At 32.0% G+C, this 25,520-nt stretch overlaps 1 long non-coding RNA gene across 3 annotated transcripts in view; it reads left to right on the forward strand.

Moving 5' to 3' along the window:
- Positions 1-24,931, forward strand: part of LOC142324559 (uncharacterized) — a 48,353-nt gene extending 23,422 nt beyond the window's left edge. For all 3 annotated transcript variants that reach the window (XR_012756324.1, XR_012756322.1, XR_012756323.1), the window contains exon 3: positions 24,741-24,931. This is a non-coding gene — a long non-coding RNA (uncharacterized LOC142324559). The remainder of the gene's footprint in view (positions 1-24,740) is intronic.
- Positions 24,932-25,520: the final 589 nt, after the last annotated feature.

Here is a 25,520-nt window from a genome sequence, read left to right on the forward strand (position 1 = left end):
CACTTCGTATACTTATTTCATCTGAAAGTGAGGTACGATTCTCAATTGTTTAATAAAGAAAAAGTGGACAGTTATACAATTGTATTGTGATGGACACCACATTACATCACATTATTTTGTCGTGTCCGTATCAGCATCATATATTACCTCTTCGCAAGTAATTATGTGGTATAAGTGAGAACGTGTCCGATCCGTAACTATGGACACATCGGTTCGAATCCGACTTTAAATACTTTTTTTTTTTAACTTTTTTTTATTTAAATTATATTGATTTATTAATTAACCTCTGTAAACATTTTTGAAGTAAAATGAAAAGTACGTAAAATTTTATTTCGCTAATAACTTATTATTATTATTGAATTATTATTTATTGTAATAGATTTTTTGTAGTCACAGGTTAAATAATTATTAATAAGTCAATAAATTTAAATTAAAAAAATTAAATGTTAAAGAAAAATATATTTATATGAAATCGGATTCGAACCGATGTGCCTTCCTCATGTAAGATCCAAATATTTTATTAATTAAAATTTCATTTGGCTATAACTCTGTAACCAATGAAAATAAGTACCACTTATAATATATCGTTGAAAAGCTCTCAATGACGGCTTATTACCACGGTTAAGAATAAATCCAATATCCAAATGTTTTGATTTTGAGTATTTCTGGAGACTTTTGCCCAGTCGATTGCAATAAGAAGGGGAGGTGCACAACTATATGTTACAAGAGTCCTAAATACAAAATTTCAACATTCTACGGCTAATCATTTTTTAGTATGCGAGATACATACGTACGTAGATGACACGCTAAAACTAGTCAAAATGGATTCAGGGATGGTCAAGATTTCGTTTACGTGGTTTCAAAACCGTAGCAGTTATGTTTTTGGATTAATTCCGCCCTTAAGGCATATTGCTGAACAGCTCTATAGTATTTTTTTTTCAGTTTATTCAATTTTTAAAAATTAAACTGCATTTATATTTTCAACACTTAAAAATAAATAATTGGAGGTTTTAAAATAATTAAAAATGAAAGTTTAAAACGACTAAACTACAATAATAAATATGGTAGGCTTAATTTCTTCCTTGTACGAAATAAAGGAAGTAATTGTGATCGCGAAATAGTTTGGTTTGCAGATTTCAACGGAAATATCCATTTTGATCATGCCTGAATCCATTTTGACTAGTTTCGGCGTGACGTCTATACGTACGTATGTATCTCGCATAACTCGTTGAAATTTTGGATTTAGGACTGTTGTAACATAGAGTTGTGCGCACCTCCTCTTTTGATTACAGTCGACTGGACAAAAGTGTCCAGAAAAGCCCAATATCAAAAAAATTTGGATTTTGGACTTTTTCTTAACTACAGTAATAAGCCCTCATTGAGAGCTTTTCAACAAGATATCATAAGTGGTACTTATTTTCATTGATTTGAGAGTTAATAGCCAAATAAAATTTTAATTAATAAAATATTTGGATCTTAGGGAAGGCACACCGGTTCGAATCAGACTTCTCCTTTTTTTTTACCTTTTTTTTAATTTAAATATATTGGTTTATTATTATTAACTATTAACCTCTCATTGTAAAAACATTTACGATGAATAATAATTCACTAATAACAAAAAAAATATTAGAAGTTATTAATGAAATAAAATTTTATGTACTTTTCTTTTTAAAAATAATGTGAAAATGTAATTTAATAGGCGTACAAGGAAGTCATGTGTTGTCCACAACCGATTTTTTTTTTCTTTTAAGGAACATCCTTTTAAAACGAGGAAATTTGTATTCTTTTACCTAAAGTTTTCGTTTTTTATATAAAATACCTGTAGATAATTTCCATTATTAATAATAATATAAGAAAAAAGATAGAGTCGCCTCAAAACTTTAGAGTTAAAAACAATATTTTTCTGTCAGGGCTGTAAAGACAAAGTGTGACAAATTGTTGCTAATTAGAATTGTAGTAATTAGCAAATGTTTTCCCGTAAATAAGTGTTAATTTATTGTTGTAAAGGTAATAATGGGTATAATTTATAATAATCACATAATTTTGTAAAAGTTTTCCCGTAGGTGAATATTTAATTAGCATATCATTTAATATGAAAGTCGTTATTATTTTTTCATTTTAATTACTGGAATTGATACACGTGTCTTGCCGTTACGAAATACATCTTACATGCTGACATTTGCCGATCTGTTGCACAGCACAGTACGGTTTTATTTGGTACTTAGAACTTTTCAGTATGGTACACCATTATCCCCCATGAGTTGTTAAGAAGAAAAAACGTTTTTCTTTTTTCTGTTTAGCTTCCGGGAATTACCGTTCAGGTATTACTTCAGAGGATGAATGAGGATGATATGTATGAGTGTAAGTGAAGTGTAGACTTGTACAGTCTCAGGTCGACCATTCACCAAAGAACACCGGTATCCTCGATCTAGTATTCAAATACGCATAGAAGCAAGAACAAACTGCCTATAATTTTTAAAAACACAAAACTGTATCGTATAAGAAAAAATACATTCTGTTTCAGGAATTTAAAAATGGCAGTTAAATTAAAAAAAGAATTATGTTAAAGAGTTAAAGAATCGATTCGAATTTTAAACATTCCGTCAGTTGAAGTGTATTTGAGAGAGGTTAAGTCTCTAATATATATTTTACATTTCTACCGAACAGAGGATGAATGTGTAGGAGTGAATTTATTTTTTCAATCGATTCCCTGACCCAGAAAACTAGAGATTTTTTTGTCAAAATGTAAAATTCATAAAGTTATTGTACAGATTTTTAAAAATATTTCTTGAATTCGTATTGACTGACGCTTCTTGTTACTACTAATAAAATTACACACCTTTTGTAAAGTTAATGCATCTGCTCCTTCCCATATTGAACAAACACCGTTTTGTGTGTGTGTGATTAATTTTGATTGCCTCCAGGCGATTTTCTCGTAAACTACGCACAATATAACAAAATTACTTAAAAGTTAAAAACAAGTTAAATAAAAACAATTAATATTTAATTGTATTGTAAAGTGGAGGACATGAAAACAGTCACAAAAATTACATAAATTTTCTGCCATAAACCGGCTATTTGGTAAATCGATTTAAAAAAATAGAATGTCATTTTGTTCCTAACAAAAGGCTTAATATTTTAGCAAATAACATACGTTTTTATAAAACTAATATTTATGAATTGAAAAATAAACACGGCCACTATTTTGTAATTTGCGGAGTTATTTAAGTCCTGATTTATTGCTAATTTTAAAAAATCATTACCAAGACGCTTACCAAATATTAATGTGACTCCTCTATTCGAACTTGAGATATAGATTTTTGTATTAAAATAACAAAATGGCGGACAGTGGGAGATCGAAGGAGAAATTGCCATTTTTCCTAAGGATATTTTTTGTTTAGTTTTACAAGTAGAATCAGAAAAAGTATAGCCAGCCCACCATTTTAGAAACAGCTTGTATATATAAATGTACATATATATATATATATATATATATATATATATATATATATATATATATATATACACACATAATATTTCAATATCTGTGACTGGACTAAGAATAAAAACAAAAAAAAAAACAAAATAATAAGAGATCAAAAATGAAACTATTAAAGAAAACAAAAAGTTAGATCATTCCAAAAATGATTCACGTGTTTTTCACTAGAGATATTATCATCCTGCAACATTTACGCGTTTTTCATTTTACTGGACGAATTTGGCGAAAACAATTTTCCGTTGCATTATTTCGTGCATCGGGCTTTATTCCTAAATAACTTAATCTGTTTGCAAAATTTCATTTATTTTGGTTCTGGTGTATTAGATTTTTCATGAAATTTAACAGAAATCTTGACGTATAGATATAATATGCAGTATTGTATTGACGATCGAATAAGACTGCATTATAAAACTACATAGACGATCGAATACGTGTGAATACATAAATACGTGTATGTGTATTATGGATAGCCTAATATAGCATTTCTTAAAACGTGAATTGCAAACTTCAAAAGTGATGAGTAACTGATAGGAGAGCGAGTTACTCTAATAATGTTTAATACTTGGATATGTGGTGGTCAAAAAATTACTTTTAGTACTGTTTCATTACGAGTGGAAATCCCATACTATGGACTACTTGTTCAGTAAAATTCATCGCTGTTAAAATAATAATAATTATAATTAATCATATTTATAATTTTGATTAACATTATCGCATCGACTGTAGAAGCAAGAGGATGACCGTAACGTTAACAGTGGAAGTTTGGTTATTTATTATTTTAAAGAACTATCTGGTACTAGAAAAGCTCTGAGCTAATAGAATATACCGATTAACAGAAGTGGGAGTTACTAACACGTTAATATCGGAAGGGATTACATTATCAGTAGGGATTCTTTCAAAGAAAAATGTATACATTTTAGTTAAGCACACCGATTAGAAATTAAAAAACTGTCTATAGTACAGTGACGGCTCGTAGCTAAAATTAATGGAGATGCTGCTCCAGAAATTTTCTTTCTCTGGGCCTTTTCAAGCCCATGGTTAAATTTTATGTAAAATAAAAGAACCTATCAATAAAATAAAGTAGCATCAAATAAAATAGCTGGAAGCAGGATAATAATAATTATTCTAATTCTATCACATTCAAGAATGTGGTACACGGTTTTTAATCACATTTGCTTAAAAACCGTATTCGGTTTAACCAAATAAATAATAAAACGTCAAAACAGATAATATTTTTTAGTATTATTAGAAAATAACCGAATAAAATGTCCGCTTATAAACACTATAGTCCAATGGTGGTTAATGTAAATTTCTATGTACACAGAAACAAATATATAATTACTTTTTACTAATTTACCTTCTCTTTACCCTTCCAGCGTGTTTTTGGCAGATTTGGCAGTCAAAGAGCCCTTGCTTTCCGCCGTCTAATGATCACTAATGAAAAAATAACTAAACCGCTTACATATTCCTTCCACGGACTATAATAGAAAAGGGAACGAACAAGGAACGTTCCGTACACACGTGGAGTAAAAAAAACTATTTTCCACCAGCACGCCAGGGTCGGTACTGCGGGAGCGACAGTACTTTCTCCCTCGCAGCCTCGCGTGCAGCTTCCTATGTGCGCATGCGCATATCAGCCAAACACCACGCCGTTGGAACTGTAAAGTGCACAGTTCTGTACAAAGATTTTTGTATCTTTTTCATAAACTGGGGGATGGGTACTGACATTAAGCTTAAGACTTAATTATGTATTGTACACGTATAAAGAACGAATTAAAGAAAAAATAACTTATTATATTAAATGTAATCGATAATATCAAGTGGAAATAGGGGGTGCTGCAGTTCCACAGTGCGTATACGCGAGCCAGCACTGTTGTAGTAATGTAAATGTATTTATAAAAGCATCAATTAACGGGATATTCAATTTGAACCTTGAAAAGAGAAGTTTACCTTCACAAATTTCTCACAGTGTTCTAATATTTGTAGGACTAACTTTGTAATTAGTCCAGTAAAGGACTGTTCCCTGCAGAAAATTTATTATTATTATGTCGCCTTATTTATCGATAGGTTCGCGGAGTAATTTTCTGAATAAAAGTTTTAAAAACGTTCGCCTGGACATCGATATCATCTTTAACTCGCCGATCTCTTTTTTTCAAGGAAAATTACGAGGAAAATGATGCGAAGCTATATTTTTATCTGCAATAGTACTATATAGTCCAAATAAATTGCACTTAAAAAAAAAATTGTTATTTGGACTTTTATAAGTAGAAATGGTAAAGGGGCTTATAATAAACGTAAAAAAAAAAATAAATGTGTAAGCGGAGGTGGTGGAGGGATGATTTGGGAAGTTGGGAGGGTTAAAAAAAAATTTTCTAATGCAAAAATCTACAACTTTTTTAGAGGTCTTTTTTTAACATATCTCAAAATTTCCAAGAAAAATGCGAAGAATCCTTTTCGTTTTTTCATCTTTCATGTCCGCAAAAATAATTTAATTTTGACGAAACTTGGTGAAAGTATACTTTTCTGTCTTAAATAACCACACTTTTTGACGTCGGTCAACTTTCGCTGGAAATCGCAATAATACCATTTTTCAACCCCCCAAATCAACCCTCCACCACCCCCGCTCACGCATTTATTTTTTTTTTACGTTTATTATGAGCCCCTTTACCAATAAAAGTCCAGGTAATAATTTTTTTCCCTCCAAATGAGTTATTTCGATCGGTCTGTATAATAATCATGACATCGGAGTGCACGCTTCCACCGCGTTTGTAATGTTGGGTAATTTAAATAACTAAAATTTGCTCTATTTTATGTTTTTTAGACATATTTTTTGGTTTGTTTTAAAGTTGTAGGACAATCTTATTGTCTAGTTCAAAATATTCAAAAATGTGTGAATAACTTATATTTTATTTTTTATACAAATTTTAATAAAATCGTTTAAATTTTAAACGAAACGAGAATCGTAGTTCGTGATTTAAATACCACAGTAACCAGGAGGAAATTAATATTCTCTTTCTCCCATCGACTTGGATATGTAGTCGTCCCTTTTCTTTGTACGGTATATTTTCTCCTGTACAATCAATTTAGTTGATGTCTCTCTGTCTGTTACAGCCGTTATTATTCGGTTTATAAAAAGGAATTTCAGAAATTTGTAAATACTTGTGAATTTCAATAACGGCTTGTGTCAAAACGTGTTTAGGTTAGAAAAAAATTAAAACAATAGATGGATCTATTATCTTGAGAAAAAAAACACTCATAAGTTTTGGAATTATACCGCATGAATTGAACCAGTATTGTGATTGCCAAATTAGTCCATGTATACCCGTAAGTACCTCCAGTAATATAGCCCGTAAATATTAGGAGGTGTCGTACATAAAGACAAATATCTTAAAATTAATTATCAGATTTTCTTCACTTGTAGTTTACATATAGATTTAAATTGTTCGGTTTTATATCCTTTAATTATTTTAAAAATTGTCAGATTTATTATTTAAGAGGCTATATTAACAGGCAAATTTAAAAAATGTGCTTATATTTAGAATTCTGATTCCGAAGGCCTAGTTTGATCTATTAAAATTCACGTAGATTCCAGATCGTTCAAATTTTAAAGTAAATTATTATTATTACTATGGTTTTTTTTTTATAAGTGGATGATAATTCCGTGACTGCAACTTGTAATGATATGAACAAACTATTGCCTTCGTTACGAATTCACTGTCATAAATTGAAGATTAAAACGAAGAAATGATCAGAAAATTCTTTATTATAACCATAAATTTTTTTTTTTTCAATTTTATTTATGATTACATGGCGAGCTAAAGAAAACCCGCATTTTAGTCAAATTCTTGTCAAAAATCAGTTATATTCAAAAAATATATTTACTTTTATACTCTTATCTAATTAAGTGCTATGTTGTTTTGATATTCATTCTGCTAAAGTTTTATTAAAATGAAAGAGATGTGTTCCATTAACAAAATAAATAAAGTCTGAATAAATATCCTTCACCGAATATAGAAAGTTTGAATTGTACATTAAAACAAGATTTATGTTTAACTTTTTATTTTTTTATTTAGGGATAGTTATATGGCTTCTTTTTATTTTACTATATTGTGTACAAACCTTAATAGATAACATTACGTTTAAAGACAATATTTATGAATGCTGTTGCCAAAGTTAACTTATCTACTTTTCACTCCTACAGTATCTTCTCTCTATTTCCTGATCACCTCGATGTCTCAGGTTAAAGAAGTTAACACATCATATTTACAAAATTTGACGGCCGCTGCCCTCGGATATAATAATGCTTGCACGTGTGCAAGCAGGAAAAGCAACCGGTATGACTGATCCCTTCCACCGTATTTTATTCGCTATGTTCACACGTGAACAGTAGAACATTACGACAACACATCGTGCAACATTGTCTTCCTTAACACCGATGTATTTTTCTACGCTTCACAAACATCCTGATCCCGTAGGGAAAAAACACCCTCCATGTGGCAGTTTCGGTCGCCACACCACCCCTTCCGTATCTAGTCCCTTACGTGGACTTTTCGGAGGTCATCTTCAAAACCTCTGCAAAAGTGATCTCTCAGTCTTGTTCTTGCCTCAGTCAGGATGCCACGTGTGACATTTCGATCGGTATGCTACTATTACTAAGAACTTTCAAGAAAATAAAATAAAACACTTTTAAGCTGTCTTAAACAAGACTGACAACAAAAATAATGAGTGAAATCCACTACCTACTGGAAAGGTATAGTGTTTGCTTTACAAACATCTTGACCTCATAGGGAGACACCCTCCGCCACCCCCTCCGTTCCGAGCCCTTATGGCCTTTACCAGAGGTCATCTTCGAAACCTCGGCTTTTGATATATTTCAGTCCGCCTCGGCCAGGATGCCACCGATGCGAATGCCACGAGTGACATTCCCGTCGGTGTACTACTAGTTAATGAACTTAAAAGAAATACTCATCTCACCGAGTCTTAAGCAAGACTGAAAGTACCTAACTAACAAAGCAATTGAACTATCTACCCGTAGAAGGTAAAAGTAATTTCAACACACAACACGAAACATAAAAATATTACACGGAACAGTAACATTGAAACAAAACAAGGACAAAAACATAATTTATAAAAAAAAATCAACAAAAATAGAATAAAAGAAATCCAAGAGGGTTCTAGATTCCCTCAGCAATCCTTTCCTTTGCTAAGTACACTGCAAAAATCTCCATTATTGCCCATTCGGCTTGGCTCCTCCAGTTTACCCGGAAATCCAACGCCGACCCGATAAGATCAAGCAGAGAGATGGTCTCCGTTCGCATTAACTCGTATTTCGAGCATTCATAAAGAACATCGTAGGTGTTGTCCAACTGTCCACACTGAGGATACATCTCAGAATCTACCAGGCCGAATTTCTGCAGTCTGTCCCTAAAAGCACCATGGCCGGAAAGAAATTGCGTCACATATTTATTCGGGTGCACCCAAGAAGCGTTCCGCAAACCAACATTTGGAGAGAGATCATGTGTATAACGCCCACCATCTGTCTCATCCCATCTGGTCTGCCACAAGGCATTGCCATGTTGTTCAATTTCTCGAACTTTATCCGAAGTCAACTCACCCGACATCTTAGCAACATACCGCTGCTGCTTCTCAGACGCAATCAAATCTAATCGGTTTCAACCTGCAATCACCAAGGCTCCCTCCCGTGAAATAACCACCGGTTACCGTTAACAATATTAGGCGTTGAGCCCTTAATAATATGTCACGATAACTTTTATATTTTAGCCTATTCGCCCAAACAGGCGCCGCGTATAGCATAATAGCCTCACACACGCCTTTATACAGAATGCTCAGGATTGACCACACGTCGAATACCGAAGAAGGCATTGCATGCCCTCTCCGCGACGTATTGAAGGTGCTTCTTAAATTGCAGTTTCTCATCAAGAAACACTCTGAGGGACTTTTGAACTTGAACATATTTTATACGCCGGCCTGCCATCGAAACACGGACACGCCGACTCGCCCAAAACGGCCTTTGAGGAGCATCATCGAGGTCTTTCCCGGGTTAAACGTCACCTTGATGACATCACAGCTCAAGCATCCTGCAAGCCCGAGTGGCTTGGAGTTCAACCTCCCTTCGCGAGCTTTCTTCGACCAGCAGGAGCTCATCGTCAGCACAAGCCACAATGCAACACCCGCTAGGTAACCTCAGTCGCAGGAGAGAATCAAACTCCACCACCCACAATAACGGACCCAACATGCTGCCCTGAGGACATCCTTAGACAGCATCTTGCCAACCTCATCGCTGCCCTCGCGGAGCAGCAAATCCTGATGGCTGAAGTAACTTTGCATAACTTGCAATTCACTAATAGTACATTATAGAAATACATGTCTGCTATAAATGAGTGTGTTCAACTTTTCAAAGTTTATAGTTATGGTAGCAGTCATAATTAACAGACCCAAGAAGATTTTACTGCAGCGTTTCTCAACCTTTCAGTATTTGCGACCCAATTTATAGTAAATTTCTTTATAGTTTTATTTTCTAGAAACGATGAAGTGCAAAAAAATTAAAAGACATAAACAGATTAATGAATCTGTTATAAATGCAATATGTTGATTATCAGGCTAAAATAAATGGTTTAAAAATAATGAACTTATTTGTCATTTATTAAAGGATATTGAGCGAAAACAAAAAAATGTTATACACGACTTTTATGTAAGGCCTAGATAGAAGAATTGCCTCGACTTTGCCTTAGATTTTACATCTTTTGGATGTTTTAAGGGCAGTCATGTATACAGAACTTTGGATATTTCCTTGAGTGCTCTACGAAACTCCATAAGTATGTTTGTGTCAGAGTTTATTTATACACTAGTGCAGAAATATTCTTTTAGACTGATTTATTTTTTTTTTAATTGAAAAATTGTTACAGCTAAAACTCAACATTGATCCAGTCCTTCAGGCATCTTTTTTAATGACATCTGATAATGTGAAACGCACTAAAATAAAAAAGGGTTTTTATTTTCAATAATTTAAAAAATTACTTATTGTTATTTAAAAATATGTTTATTTACTCAGTACTCTACCCAGAATAAACATATTAATCTTATCAAAATTCTTTGAATCATTATTTTTAGTTTAAAATTTTGAGATTTGGAATTTTAAAAAAATGTAAAATATTCTGTAAAACTGCTTTTCACTTAATTGACAGATATTTCATGCAAGTGGTAAAAATTTATGAAGAATTATTTATGTTATAATAAATTAAATGTGAACTAAATCGTACAAATCATTTTTATAAAGATTCACCTCAGTAGTAGGTTTGAAAATTATTTTTTTTATTTATTGTTACACATGATAACTAATGGATTATTATTTATTTAAAAGAATAAAAAATAATCATAAAAATTAAACGAGATGATTTAAGATTTTTTTTGTTAAAAATCTGTTATATCAATGTAATGTTATTGTTACATTGTAACAATGTAACTTAATGTTTTGGCAGTGGAGTCCTTTAATCTATTTAACACAGTACTCTGGAGCCACAACGTCTACTATTGATTATGTCCGGGATTTTTTCTTTGTGAATCATGTCCAAGAAGAGAACTTTCAAATTAAACAAAAAAGTTGAAACTAAGATGCAAAAGAACGATAACTTTTTAATAAAAAATTTTCTTTTATATATTATGCAGGTATTATTTCATCCGGGAATGAGCCTTTTATGTTAATATACTATTACTTATTTAAGAAAGATTTTATTTTGAACTGAGAAAGATTTTATCTTTGAACATCTGGTAATAAATTACTGTAACTCTTAAAAGAGATGGAAGATGGTGTTATTCAGTAAATTAATAAATACATGATTCAAATGGAAAACACAATCATGAATTTAAATATCGTATCAGGAACAAATAATTAAACAGATAACAAAAAGGAATTGTTACATAGTATAAAACTGCCTAATAGTAAAAAGGTGGTTGTAGTCTTTTTTTAAATATAATAAAAGCAGTAGCCTAAATAGGAGAGACCGGGACCGGGATAGGATGTTAAAATAGTTGACCATTTTTAATCGAATCAATTTTTGAGGTAAATTTTTTTTCTTTGCCTGTATTATTAGAATGGCCTTTTACTGTATTGCACCTATTTTTATTTTAATATAATCAAAACTATATTGCCATTTTTAAAAAGCAATGCAAAAGGTGTCATCTTCCCCCGGTTCTGAGACAATATGATAATTCAGATAAAATACATTTTTATTTTTTTATACATTTTAATTCATTTTTATTCTTAGAAAGTATAAGACAGTACACTAATTAATTAAACGTTATGTTTTTGTCTTGAATAGTATGTAATAAAAGGGTTATTGTGTAGAAAACTTTAGTTCATAGTAAATTAATACAACTCAAAATCATCTGTAATACTCTGTCCAGTCTTCTGATGTAGGATCAAGTTAGATGTCATCACACGCAGGAGTCTGCTCTATGATTTCTTTGTAAGTTTGAGATAGGAATTGAAATTTAATGCTTCTTAATTTTTTTACTGGAATCAAACTTCGTTTTCATCAACTACTTTTTTTGCATCCCAATCCTCTTGTCTTCGTTTGTAAACATTCTTGTTCACCTTCTGAGCTTCTTTCTGAGCAAATATTTCTTTAATAGGTGAGATTGTTAAGACACTTACTTGCACATTGCTTATGACCCCCTTTGCATTTTTTCACACATGATCATTCTTTAGGCAATGATTTAAAATCAGAAATACTTTGGCACGGTTTCAGCTTAATGCGAGCATCATTTCTTGAAGATCCCAGTTTTTCATTTTTTTCTGCCTCATGTTCATCGGAAGATACATTAGGAGTTTCTGTGCATTGGCTATTAGGTGTTGCAGTCTGAGCAGTAGCATTTTCACTTTCGGCATTGTCCGTAACAAGAAAATGATTTGTGGTTTTCGCTGCTATAAAATCATGCTCATTATACACAAGGCTGGCTCCATACCACATTCTTTGAACCCATTAACTGCATTACCAACCGTAGCAGCTTTGAAATAAGCAGTGCCGCAAAAAAAAATAATAAACAACACACAAGAATATATTTCAATTACCTGAATCTAGAAAATATTATTTACTATTTATTAATACAATAGTATTATTATTGTACTAGTTTTGTTTATTGTTTTAAAAGTATATTTAAATTATCTTTGAAAATAGTAGGTACTAGTTTTAGTTTGCAAGTTTTACATTTACGTTTAGTTTTAGTTTGCATGTTTTACATTTTTCAATAAAACAATTTTCCGTAAATATTTATTAATATTATTGTTTTAATTAAGTTATATGAAATTTTTTTGATTAGTTCTTTTATAATTATTTTTTTTTAATTTGAAATTTTTTTGAAGCTTGGTGGGGCGGTATTTTTTGGATTTGCCTACGGTGGGAAAAACGTTAGGGCTGGCCCTGATAGTTACTCCATGTAAATCCATCCTGAAGAATAACCATTCTGTGCCAAATATACTATGTAACGTACTCGGTAAATGACGTCCCATCCCCTAATCCTTTAAACCGAATACTATAGTACATAAGTACGCTAAGCCTGTTCAGGTTCAATGATATTGGTTCCTGTTACGATTGATTGTGTGGTGAAGATCAATATCACGTGAAGTATTGATATTTTTTTTCTTTCTCCTAAGAAAGCAAATTTAATCCATCATAAGTTAGGTATTTTACATGTGTAACAACAATCTGAACGTTGTAATCGGTACTTTACCTGTATTCAGCATGAGAATCGTTAAATATTCAGTTAACCCGTAATAAATAGATTTGAAATGAGATAAGTTGAAACCGGTGCGGTTCAGTGTCGGAGGATATAATCGATCATTGTCGTAGCAATTATTTAGCGGAATAACATTCCTAATTAATGTCCTCAATTTAATTTATTTACTAATAAATTAATTTGTTATTCACATCTGGTCGAATGGCGAGAATATCTAATAAGTTATTAAATTTCAGCCTTGTATAATAACGAAGCTGATTTCGTTTGCAACAAAGTAAAACTATACTGTTTCGCCTTGATTTCCTAAGTTTGGTTTCATCGTTAAATGTACCTTCCGTGTAAATTGTGTTACGAGTTTTCAAAATACAAAAATGTATTCTTTGATACCTAGTAAATAATATTCTTGTGGGCCGATTATTAGTAAATTAAAAATTTCGTATTTTTTAAATGTACTAATATGTCATTGGTTACTGGAAAATAACAATATATATTTGTAATAAGCTCGCATTGAGAGCCTTTCAACGATATATGGTACTTATTTTCATTGGTTCCAGGGTTATAGCCCAATAAAATTTTAATTAATGTAATATTTGGATCTTACAAGGGGAAGGCACATCGGCGAGAATACTTCATTTCCTTTTTTTTTTTAATTTAAATATATTTATTTTTTAATAATGTTTAACTTGTGACTGTTTAAAGGTTTTTATAATAAATAATAATTCAATAATAATAAAAAAATATGAAAAAATGTAATAAGAAAAATATTTTATTTAATAGACGTACAAGGAAGTCATGTGGTGTCCTCATTAGATTTTTTTTTAATAAATTATTTATTCTAAAAATTTTCGGATTCATTTATTTAAAACTTAATTAAAGATCTTAATTAAAAAAATACTTTTTTGATGAATTTTAAATAACAGCTAATAATAAGATAAACCTGAATTTTTGCACACTAGTCTAATAGTAATAGGTTATAGGTAGTAGTACTACCTATAGACTAGTAATACTAGTCTAATAGGTAATGAAATGTTTTGGAATTATCTTCGTTAGGTGTTATTTCATAGTGAACCTTTTTACTTTATAATTTTTGCTGTGACAAGATTTCTTCATTCGTATTCTGAAGAATTCCTTTTCTCGTCTCTGGAATAGCAAACTTATCATTCTAACGCATTTTGATCTGATAAAATATTTAAAATACAGAGTTTAATACTGAAGATAATCAATACTGTCTATATATTTTTTACCTGTCCTAAACTCATTTTTTTGTGCTTTTGGAAGGGTTACGTTTAAAAAATAAACTGGTCAAAAAAGGTTAACTAAAAATCCATTTCTTTTTACTTTCCCAACTATAATTTTTTACTGCAGCAGCATAGCTATAAATGGAAACTATAGAGATCAACTAAAATTTATGGTATTGGGATTTGTGCAGTTATCTCCGTTAGAATAAAAACAAAACAAAAAGTAGAAATTTCGGGAAGGCCATGTTTTATGTATACCTATCTTTATAAAAAGATGTAGTATATCAATGTACGCAAAAATTGTTGACTTGTATGTCGATTAATTTTTCCCATTTGGATCAACATAAATTGAAAATGGCTCAACAATTCTGTATACTCGTATATGGGATATCGATGGCATTAAGTACTGGAAAAAAATTAATTTGAGAAGGGATTTTAGTTGGTGACAGCTCGACACTACATCCGTACGGGCGAACGTGGCAGGCAGTTTTCTCCATCACAAACTTAAAGAAAAAAAAGAAAAGTTTTTACTTAATATCTCGAAAACCAGTTGACCAAAAAAGTTGAAATTTGGTACAAATATTCATCTACGTATTATATTATATCCTAGCTTTGTGTTAACTTTCCGTATCGGACAAGAGGACAGCACGATTGATAATCGTATTTTTTTTTTAAAGTAAACTAAACTCTATTTTACCCTAGTTGAATAATATTATACCAAATCGGCTCAACTTATTGAAGTAAATTACTCCAATAAATAAACATTTAATTTAATTAATACAAACGTGGGGAATAAGCCCACCTAGTGGTTAACTCGTCATTGCAAATCAGCTGATTTTGAAGTCGAAAGTTCTAAGGTTCAAATCCCAGTAAAGGCTGTTACTTTTATGCGGATTTGAATACTAGATCGTGGATACCGGTGTTCTTTGGTGATTAACCACACCTATCAGGAACGGTCGATCTGAGACTGTACAAGAGTACACTTCATTTACATTCATAATATTATCCTCTTTCATCTTCTAAAGTAATACCTTACGGTGGTTCCGGAGGCTAAATAGAAAAAGAAAGACATGAGGAATTTTTTATAAAAAGGGGATCTTATGGAACCTGAATTAGGAATTTAAACTTTATTTTAGATTTTTTAATAATTTCTAACACTTTTATCGTCTGTTTTTAAAGTTTTAGTTGCTGTTAAAACGTTATATGAGGTAGTTCGTCGACCCAAATTCTTTAAGTCAATTTTTTTTTCTTGTAATTTTACTGTATATGGAGTACAGTTTTGGTAATTAACAATACTTTGGTGAAGATCAAGTGGACCCAACATTTTTTACTCTGAAATTCGATTTCATTTTTCTCCATTATACTTTTAATACTGCATAATTTTTGAAATAATAGCGTCATTTGATCAAAAGTGTGCCACATCGAACCCGATATCTTTTACAGAATATTTTGACCTTTTTCGCAATTGCACACTAAATATTACACAATTAAGTCATTAATATTTATGAACCCTATTGCGTATTTGAAATAATTTCTCGAAGGCCAAACCGGGAAAGTTGTTGGTTAATAAAAATAACCTTTGTAGATTTTTTTTAATTATAATTTTATTTACTTATTTCTATGACTTTTTAGGCCTATATTTAATTAATGTGGAACCATAAATACGAACATCATGTGAAACGTAAAAAATCACACACGTGTTTTCTACTATAGTAGAAAACAAGTTGTTGTTGAGCACTTTAATCATTTTTTTGTTTTATTAACCTTAATGTTCTACATAAATTAAGTTAAAGTTTCCCAGAAATAACCGTTAATAAAAAAAATCATTTTTTGTAGTTATCAAATGTTTGTTTTATTAATTAATTTCCTGTGTAAGACTAGTTTCCTCATTATTTCATTGTAGAAAACTTACAAGTGACAGTTTGTTTAATAATTTTAAAAGAAATTGTTTGAAACAGATCGAATACGATTAAAACGAGGTCTTTTAATTATATGATAGCGACGATATGTATTGCTTAATATTAAAATGAAGAAACTACTCTTGTTTTTATTACGATCTAGGAAGAGATTATATTTATTATACTGTAACTAAACATTATGAGTTGGGCCAAATAAAGATCAATTAGTAATTGAGGCAATTTAAAAAGTTTTTTTTTTAATCGAGTAAACAACTTTTATTGTAAATTACACAGATGGAGACGTTATACGATGGTGAATGTGCGTTTTCTACATAATACATCCATCCTAACGTATGCTTGTAGATGTAGCGGGCGTGTCCTTGAGTAGCAGCTGTTGGAGGATCGATGTGTTCGGTCAAGGCAGTGAGCGGGTCAAGAATCCTTTCGCAGTGTTACCACAACGCGTGTAACGGCTGTTATTTCTCAACAGGGAATTTTCTCTACGCCTTTGCTCGTATCTCATACATTCATTTCGTACAGTATGTAACTTTTCTATGCTACTTAGATTTATTCCTTCCGATATTACGATGTTAATATTTCTTTTTTCACAGTATTAAAATTTATATCGTTGTAATAAATTTTAATTTAATTTATTTTTAATCGAAAAAATTGCATTTTTATTCGCCCGACAACACTGGCGTTTTTAAATGTAAAAGAATAAAAAATTAAAAAAATCTCCTTAGTAGAAAAAATTATTTTATTCCAGGTGCGTTTCGCAAATATTAAAAAACTGAAATTTTTTTCACCGTCGAATATTTGCTACAACTTAAAAAAAATTCGTGTTTATTTTTTTTATTTTTAAAGTAAAAATTCTTTCGAGACTTTAATGCGAACATCACTGACTATATCACAATAACGAAGCTAAACCTCGGTTACCGACTGTCTAGTAAACAGGTATAGTCTTTTGTTAATACAACTAGAGTAGCTCGTTTCATAAATAGAAGAGTTTAACCATATTTTATAAAATATTTATTTAGCCTTTAAATATCGGAGATCCTATTATATATTGCATATATTTTAGTATTTACATCGAAATTAATGTTAATATTTCGGGTAAACATAATTATAAATAATTTATTATATAAATATAATAAATAAATACATAACCTAACCCAGATAAATATTGTACAAACACATGTCAAAATATTCTCTAACAATTCTTCTACAGTACGTTGTGACTATGATGGGAGTTATCAGTTTATTTTATCTTTTCCACTGTAGTTTCAACAATCAACTGTATACATTTTTACACTGTAACGTGTACTACATGTTTACATCATATCGGTAATTAATATATATGATACATCATTACGTAATTTCATGTAAACATTCTTTAATACTATTAATAATTACCTAGTAGCTCTGTAGATCATGCTATCCTTCAACAAGGGATTGTTGCGGCCGGGGCTTGGCCACGTACTAATTTTATGCATTTGAATTTGAATAAAACGGCCGGTTATTATATCTTTCACCTGGAAAACTAACTCAACCATATTTATATACACAATTTTCTGTGTGTAGATTTTGCAGGAGAGAGCTTTTATCTGATCTTGGGGGAGCTTAGTATATACTTCCTCGAACATTGAAGAGGCTGCTTGTTATTTTAGTCGGATTTTAGAAACTAAACTACTCAGTTTGTGCCTTTTAAGGTGATAAGGCCAAAGGGTTTCTCTAATCGGGTTTCGCGTGAACTCGTAAGATGTCTCAAACTGAAAATTGCTGCTCATAGGAAGTTTAAGAAGACTGGGGCGTGTTGAAGATTATTATGATTTTGTCAAGCTTAGAAGAGAAGCCAAATCCCAGTTTAGACGGGATACTTCGGTTAAGGCGTTGAATGTTGAGAATGAATTGATGATAAAACCAGCAGATTTTATCTTCAATGTATTTAAATAAGCTAGCAAAATTATTTGAATACATGAAGTCATTTATGAAGGAATCTGGCGAGGTTCATCGTCTCCATAATGAAACCAAGTCAGAGGTATGAACTGAAGTTGAATTCACTTAGGGAACTAGGAATAAATTTCGTTGTTGCGAAAAAAATTTATGGTTGTATGTTATTATTCAATTGCCTCGAATTTATGACACACTTGCATACAAATTGGCTCTATAAAATGTAGAACTAGGCGGCGTTCTTGCTTCCGCGAACTCGATTAGCTAGTTCAGAGGGCAACGATGTAGGACCTTCAAGACGTCCGGATGAGGCCTGCAGCGAAGGCAAAAGCTGAATTTATAAATCATTGATGTAAATGTCTACCGAGGCATTTACATCAGTAGCATCCCAACGTGTCCTGGCTTATTACTACGAGATGTAAAAAGTTAGAGGGCGAAAGACGACTCCCGAACCCATCAGGGCTATGAACGGGAGGTGGTGGTGTGGCAACCGGAAGCGTCACAATGCTTCCCCTACGGGTTGGGATGGGATTCATCGTCTTAAGATTGGAAATAATATAACGTATGCTAAAATAATAAGCAAGAATTTGGTAAAAACATTTTCAATCAATTTATAAACTTGTAGTGAACTGAAGATCTCTAAATGAAGACTGTAGTGAGATAAGGGACAGGCCTATAAATATACCTACAATCACTGAAGATGAAGTATTAATGCATTAAATGCAAGATCAGTGGATGGTCCTGATTGCACCCCTGCATTTACTATACGAAGCATCGCTGAACTAATAGCGCCAGTCTTGACTTTGCTATTTAATTTTAGTTTGAAATCTGCAACTTTTCTTGCGTGTTGGAAGAAAGTTTTTGTATCGCTTATTCCAGAAAAGGGAAACTTGCATGAAATGTGCAGTTATACGCCTGTTTCTTTATTAAATTCAATTTCTAATCTTTTGAAGAGATTGGACTACACGTATCTATATGCCAATGTAGTGAAATTCATCGATTTTTGGCAGCATGGCTTTTTGGTGAGAAGATCCACAATTTAAATGCTATCATTTGTAGCACCAGAAGTAGAGAATCAAATGTATTTTGATTTTTTTAAGGCCTTTGACTGTTCCCATCGACTTAGTTTTCAAGGAGAAATGTTACAATGGATAAAGTCTAACCGAAGAAATAGAATTTTTCAAGTCAAAGTATCAGGTAAGTTTCAAGTGATTACAGTAAAACATTTGGCGTTCCACAGGTATTCTCTATCCTCTATTACTTGTATTGTATATTAATGGCATAGGAAAAGGCATCGAGTCAAATATTTTAATGTTTGCTGACGATGTCAAATTATATTCTAAAATTAATGATTATAGGAACTTTTTAGTTCTTCAAAAGGATATTGATAAAATTTCTGTACGGTCCAGACATAATGAAATGACCCTTAATTTGGACAAGACAGTCGTGATCTACTCCAGGAAGACTTTAATGGTGAAGTACCGCTATTTAATTAACGATCCGGTAATTCAACGTGTGGAGAAAGTTCGTGACCTGGGAGTTATTTTGGATATCAAACTACTCCTGAATAGCCATGTAGAGAAGATAAAATCTAAAGCGAGACGGAATCTTGTACTGCTTTTTTGTGTGAGCCGGCCCTTTCAGCGAACTGATTCCATCTTAGTCTACCAGACCTTGGTGAGACCGGTTTTAAAATATTGCTCAGTGGTCTGGAATTATAATGAAGGAAATACCATCGAACAGATAGAAAGTGTTCAAAGAGCAATTCCTGTTCAACTTGCGCCTGCGCGGTTTATGTAAGAGAGGTCAAGCATATGAACAATGCGAATCGACGCAGTACAGTGTGTAAACACTCTTAAAGAGTGGAGTATCCAGCATGATGTATTGTTTCTTTACAAGGCACTGCGTGGACTTATGGATGTCGATTTTTCTGTAACGAGATTAAGAATGCCTTATGTAAATAGTCGGAGGTACGAGATACGTTGTCTATTCCAAGATGTATAGAGTAGCGAGACGACCGATTAGTTTAAACAAGGCCAACCGAAACCGGATGTAGATATTTTTGACAAAAGGCTAGGCATTTTTTAAAATAGGCTTATCCATGAAGTAATGTGGCACTGTTAAGAAATCTATTTTAGGTATATCGATCGGTTTTTATTTTTTTGATGAATTTCTTCGAAAGGATATTTTTAAAATTATATTTGACAATCGATTAAAGCGTTTAATAACAAGTAAAGAAAGAAATAATACAAAAAATAGATTAAGTTATTACATGAAGCACTTGATGTCGGATTAGTTAGGGTATAATTCAATAAGGGTTTAATGTAGTTAGTTTTAGATTTTACTTCTTTCTGTTTCCGGCTAGATAGGATGCATTACAGTAAAGATCTTCTGTTCTGTTGCATTCTACCTTCTTCCAAACATTGTCTCGCATCCCTCAGTTCATAGGATTATTTTCTTGAAGGAATTCGGGATGCCTATGAGGGGAGATGTGGAGGGCAATCTTAAAACAAATTATTATTTTTGCTTAGGAATTTGCTTAAACGAATAATAGTGTTGTAATATCAAAAAAAAAGTATATAAGTTTTTATTATTATTAAAAAATCTGGTGGGATCACATGACTTCCTTGTACGCCCATTAAATTACTGGCACATACACAGTACACACATTAAAAAAAAAAATACATAAAATTTTATCTCAATAATAACTTCTGTTATGTATTTTTTTTTTTTATTGTTATTATTGAATTATCATTTACTGTAAGAGTTCTTTTCGATTAAGAGGTTAATAATATTATTATTAAATCAATATATTTAAACTAAAAAAAAGGGAGATGAAGTCGGATTCGAACCTATGTTCCTCCCCTTGTAAAATGAAAACATTTCATGAATTATAATTTTATTAGGCTATAACTCTGAAACCAATGAAAATAAGTACCACTTATGATATATTGTTGAAAATTTCTCAATGATGGCTTATTACTGCAGTTATGAAAAAGTTCAAAATCCAAATGTTTTAGATTTTGTGCTTTTTTGGACACTTTTGGTCCAGTCGATTGTAATAAAAAGGGGAGGTGGACAACTAGATATTACAAGAGTTCTAAATCTAAAATTTCAACATCCTACGGCTAGGCGTTTTTGAGTTATGCGAGATACATACTATATACGTATAGACCTCACGTCGAAACTAGTCAAAATGGATATTCCCGTTGAAATCTTTAAACCTAAATTTTTCGCGATCACAATACTTCCTTTACTTCGTACAAGGAAGTAATAAGAAAAAAAGCAGCACTGTACGTAGTTATTATTTCTACATTACTTAACTTTATTAGAAATAACTGAGTTTGAACAACGGCATTTTATTTTCCACTTCTGTTTTTTCCACCTTCAGAAGATGATTTGCAAATTGTGAATACTTTCAGTAAAACATTGAATATAAATTCATAATATTTGAATCAGGAAAAGGTATATACGCATTTTCATTAATGTTTTTGAATTTATGCAAGAGTTGACGACTTCAAAATGTAGTTACTGTTTTAATTTCTTTCCTAACATTAAATATTTAAAATTATGTTGAAACGATGTTAAAAAAGTATGTTGTTTTTTATACAAATCTTAGGAGATAACCAACCTATCCCAGTCTTTTATTAATCTCTTAAAATCGGCAACATGTGGTCGTTTATTTTATAATCGGATGTTATTTACACAGCTGCGATTATAAGGAGAGAATGCTTTCAGTATTACGTGAAATTTTATAAAATTATATTACGGATATATTTTTTATTTATTTATTTTTCGTTGTTCTTTTGATAAGGAAAAATGTCAAGAAATTTATTACTGCATTTGTTCTATTTAACAGTTCATTTTCTTCTATTTAACTCTGGCAGAAATACGTTAGTATATATTTCTACAGTTATTTATGAATGTGTCCTCTCGAGTTCAGAAATAGTTCTCTAGACGATTTACAGTTGTTTTTAAAACTGTTTAATTTAATTTCTTCAATTAACAGAACTTAAAAAATAATTTCCTAATATGCTATAGGTTTATTAACACTTCCTTATTATAGGTTTATTAACTTTTAATTAATTATAGGTTTATAATTTTTTGTTTTAGGAAGAAAAATATGTCATTCTGATAGTATTTTTCTGCGGAGTTCAAATATGATTATTTTAATAATTTCTACATTCTTAATTACACAGTATTCAAACATTAGACTCGCTTAGAAAGTAAGAAATGACGATTTTCTGCTATATTTCGCCTGTGGAGCATCCCTGTTGATGGTCCAACAATAATCGGCCAGCATATTAGGATTCCATTTGCCTTGATATCTTTTTTCCATAGCCGAAATCTCCTAATGAAAGTGTTCCTCTTGCTCATCGCTCACTGCGCCAAGATTTTCCGGAAAGAAATCTAGGTGCGAGTGCAGGGAAGTGTACTTTTAAGGACATATTACAACCCAGATTTTTATAAGATGGTTGACAATATCACGGTAATTTTCTGCCTTTCGATTTCCCAAAAAGTATTTTTCTGTTCAGGAATGAGTGATTCGCGTTTAGGCCATTCTTTTCTAATGAAATGGTTTTTTTCTCCCCTACTATCCCATTCACACAAAAAACAACAGTACTTTGTGTAACCAAGCTGCAGATCAAGAATAAGTGCAGTTACCTTCAGATCACCACAAATATTCCATTCATATACTGCATATTGAAGCTTTTCCGATATAAGTTAGAAGTTTTCATATGTTTCTTTCACACTAGCAGAATGAACCACAAGTACTGATGGAAATTTATTGACATTATGCACAAGAACAGCTTTTAAATTAATTTTAGAGGAATCGATGAACAAGCGCCATTCTGTTAGGTTATGTTCATTTCAAAGTGTCTCCGTAAGAGAAGAAATGTCATAACAAAACACTAGGCCATTTTCTTCAGAAAAATATTCTTTAAATTCAGAATGACGATTACTATAAGTACATATCTTTGCATTCTCTTGAGGAAGATTCCATCCTTTTAGTCGGGAAGCAAGCATTTCAGGCTGTTTTTCGGATTACTTTAAATCACGTATGAGATCGTTAAGATTTTCTTGATTCAATAAATGAGGATCAGATGAACTGCTTTGTTCAAAAGTTGTCTCGTCAGAATCTGTTTCTTTTTCTTCTTTACTTCCATCAGACTCTGAGCTCTCTCTCAGTGTGAAACCGGTCGCAGTGTGAAACCGGTCTCATTGCAGATTCCAAGTTAGGGTACACCACTGTATGTTCTGATTTTGACGTAATCTCTTTGTTTGTTAAACAGAAAGAACAATTAGAAAAATTATCTTTGGGTTCCGTCCAAATCATAGGGATAGCAAATGGCAGTGAGAAACCTAGAACACGATAAACAACAGATATGTGGGGCCCAGGCCCTTGTTTCGTCCCGGACTTAACACCCAAAATAAAGTTCATAACACTTTTTTACTAATGGAGTAAGGTTTTCGCCTTTGGGACTTGAGCGTCACTTCACCACATACATGACAAAAATTGTTAGGATGATTTAAACAAACTCAAGGCATTTTGTAACTAACGACTAGTTAAAAGGAATAAAGTTGTAAATATGCAATACACAATAATTCAAACACGCAACCACTCACAATGACGTGTTTACTGGTTCACTACTATCTCACAACTGGGATCGTTCTGATGAATGTGTGCTTTACGATTGTACATGTCTATACACGTCTGAACCTGCACAACAGTAGCAACGCTACCCTTTGAGTTAGCTCATTTGGTTCCATCATATTTACAACGCTCTAGAAGCTTTTACTTGATAATGGACAAATGAACGAAAAAACGTTAAAAATATTTAAAAAAATCAAAATAACAAAAAAAAACTGTGGCTGATGGAGAAATTCCGAATACATATTTGAAACACGATAGAAAACTGCATTAAGTTCACCTATTGCTACTCGGGAGACAAAAATCGTGTTGACCAGTGTTATTAAATAGTGGAATACACATGCACAACCTTAAAATACAAGATATCAATTCTCATATTGCCCTCAAAAATATCTTGGATGTTAGCTCCTAATATAAATTTACGACGCAACCCTGCATATCACATACAATCCAGAAGGATGTGGTATCGTAGCGAAGTTAGCAATCGTAGCGAACACAAACTGGTGCATCGATCTGATTCGGTTGGAGTCCATGAGTAAGATATGTGTGCCCTATTCGCAAACAACCTCCTCTTGATGTTATTCTTGCAAGAAGAGTTCTATGAAAGCAAAGTATCCTTGATGTGTCGGAGTTTATTATTTTCATGTTGACCAGTGATATTAATAGTTATAACTATTATCTAGCGGTAGTAGTAATTTTCTAAATATAATACCAGTTACTATTTTTTCTGCATATTTATTTTTCAGGTTACGAATGATGGATGAAGAAGCGAGAATGAATGCAAAAAGCGAGTGAATATGTGGGTTTACATTATGGCGTTGACAGTTTTTCTCCCCATCATAAGACCGATTGATGGGGAAAATGGACGGAGCGATGCAATTGGGGTTGGCGTTGCTTCTGCAATATCACACTTTTTTTGTGATACTTTGTTTATCAACGGGATAAGTCAAATTTTTGAGTCGATTAAAATCTTATATCTTATTTATTAATTGTTAGGATGATTTATACCTCACCGCTACCATATTCTTGCATCTCTTTTGTTTAAACCCCGCTTAAACCGAATTGAAATTCGTTTGATTTGCATCTTCCGACTGAAAGCTAATCGCATTTGTAACAACTTTTTTTTAATTGATGAGTTGGCTGGGAAATTTTAATTAAAACATAAACTTAATTCTAACTTTACCTTTCCGTTTTGATGTAATATTATTTAAAACTTATGACAGTAAAGTTTTCAAGTGTTCTTTTCGGGCAAACCTTTGTACTTATTTACTTTTTGGCCCCATGAGTAGATGAAGGCTCGATCGTCAAATTACTACTGTTATGTCATTTATCTTTTCGTAATCCGGTATTCTTTCTGCATTTATATTTCTATCAGTCCCGTCTCGCCGACAAGTTATTGTGACTGTCTGGATATTAGCATGCGTGATGCAATGTTCATTTATCACGTAACTAATCAATCGCCTTTTCACCGGTACTTATTTCGCGAACAAGAAGGAACAGCAACGTTACAGAAACTGGATAATTTC

This window comes from Lycorma delicatula, chromosome 5, assembly GCF_047948215.1.
Source record: "Lycorma delicatula isolate Av1 chromosome 5, ASM4794821v1, whole genome shotgun sequence".
NCBI lineage: Eukaryota > Metazoa > Arthropoda > Insecta > Hemiptera > Fulgoridae > Lycorma > Lycorma delicatula.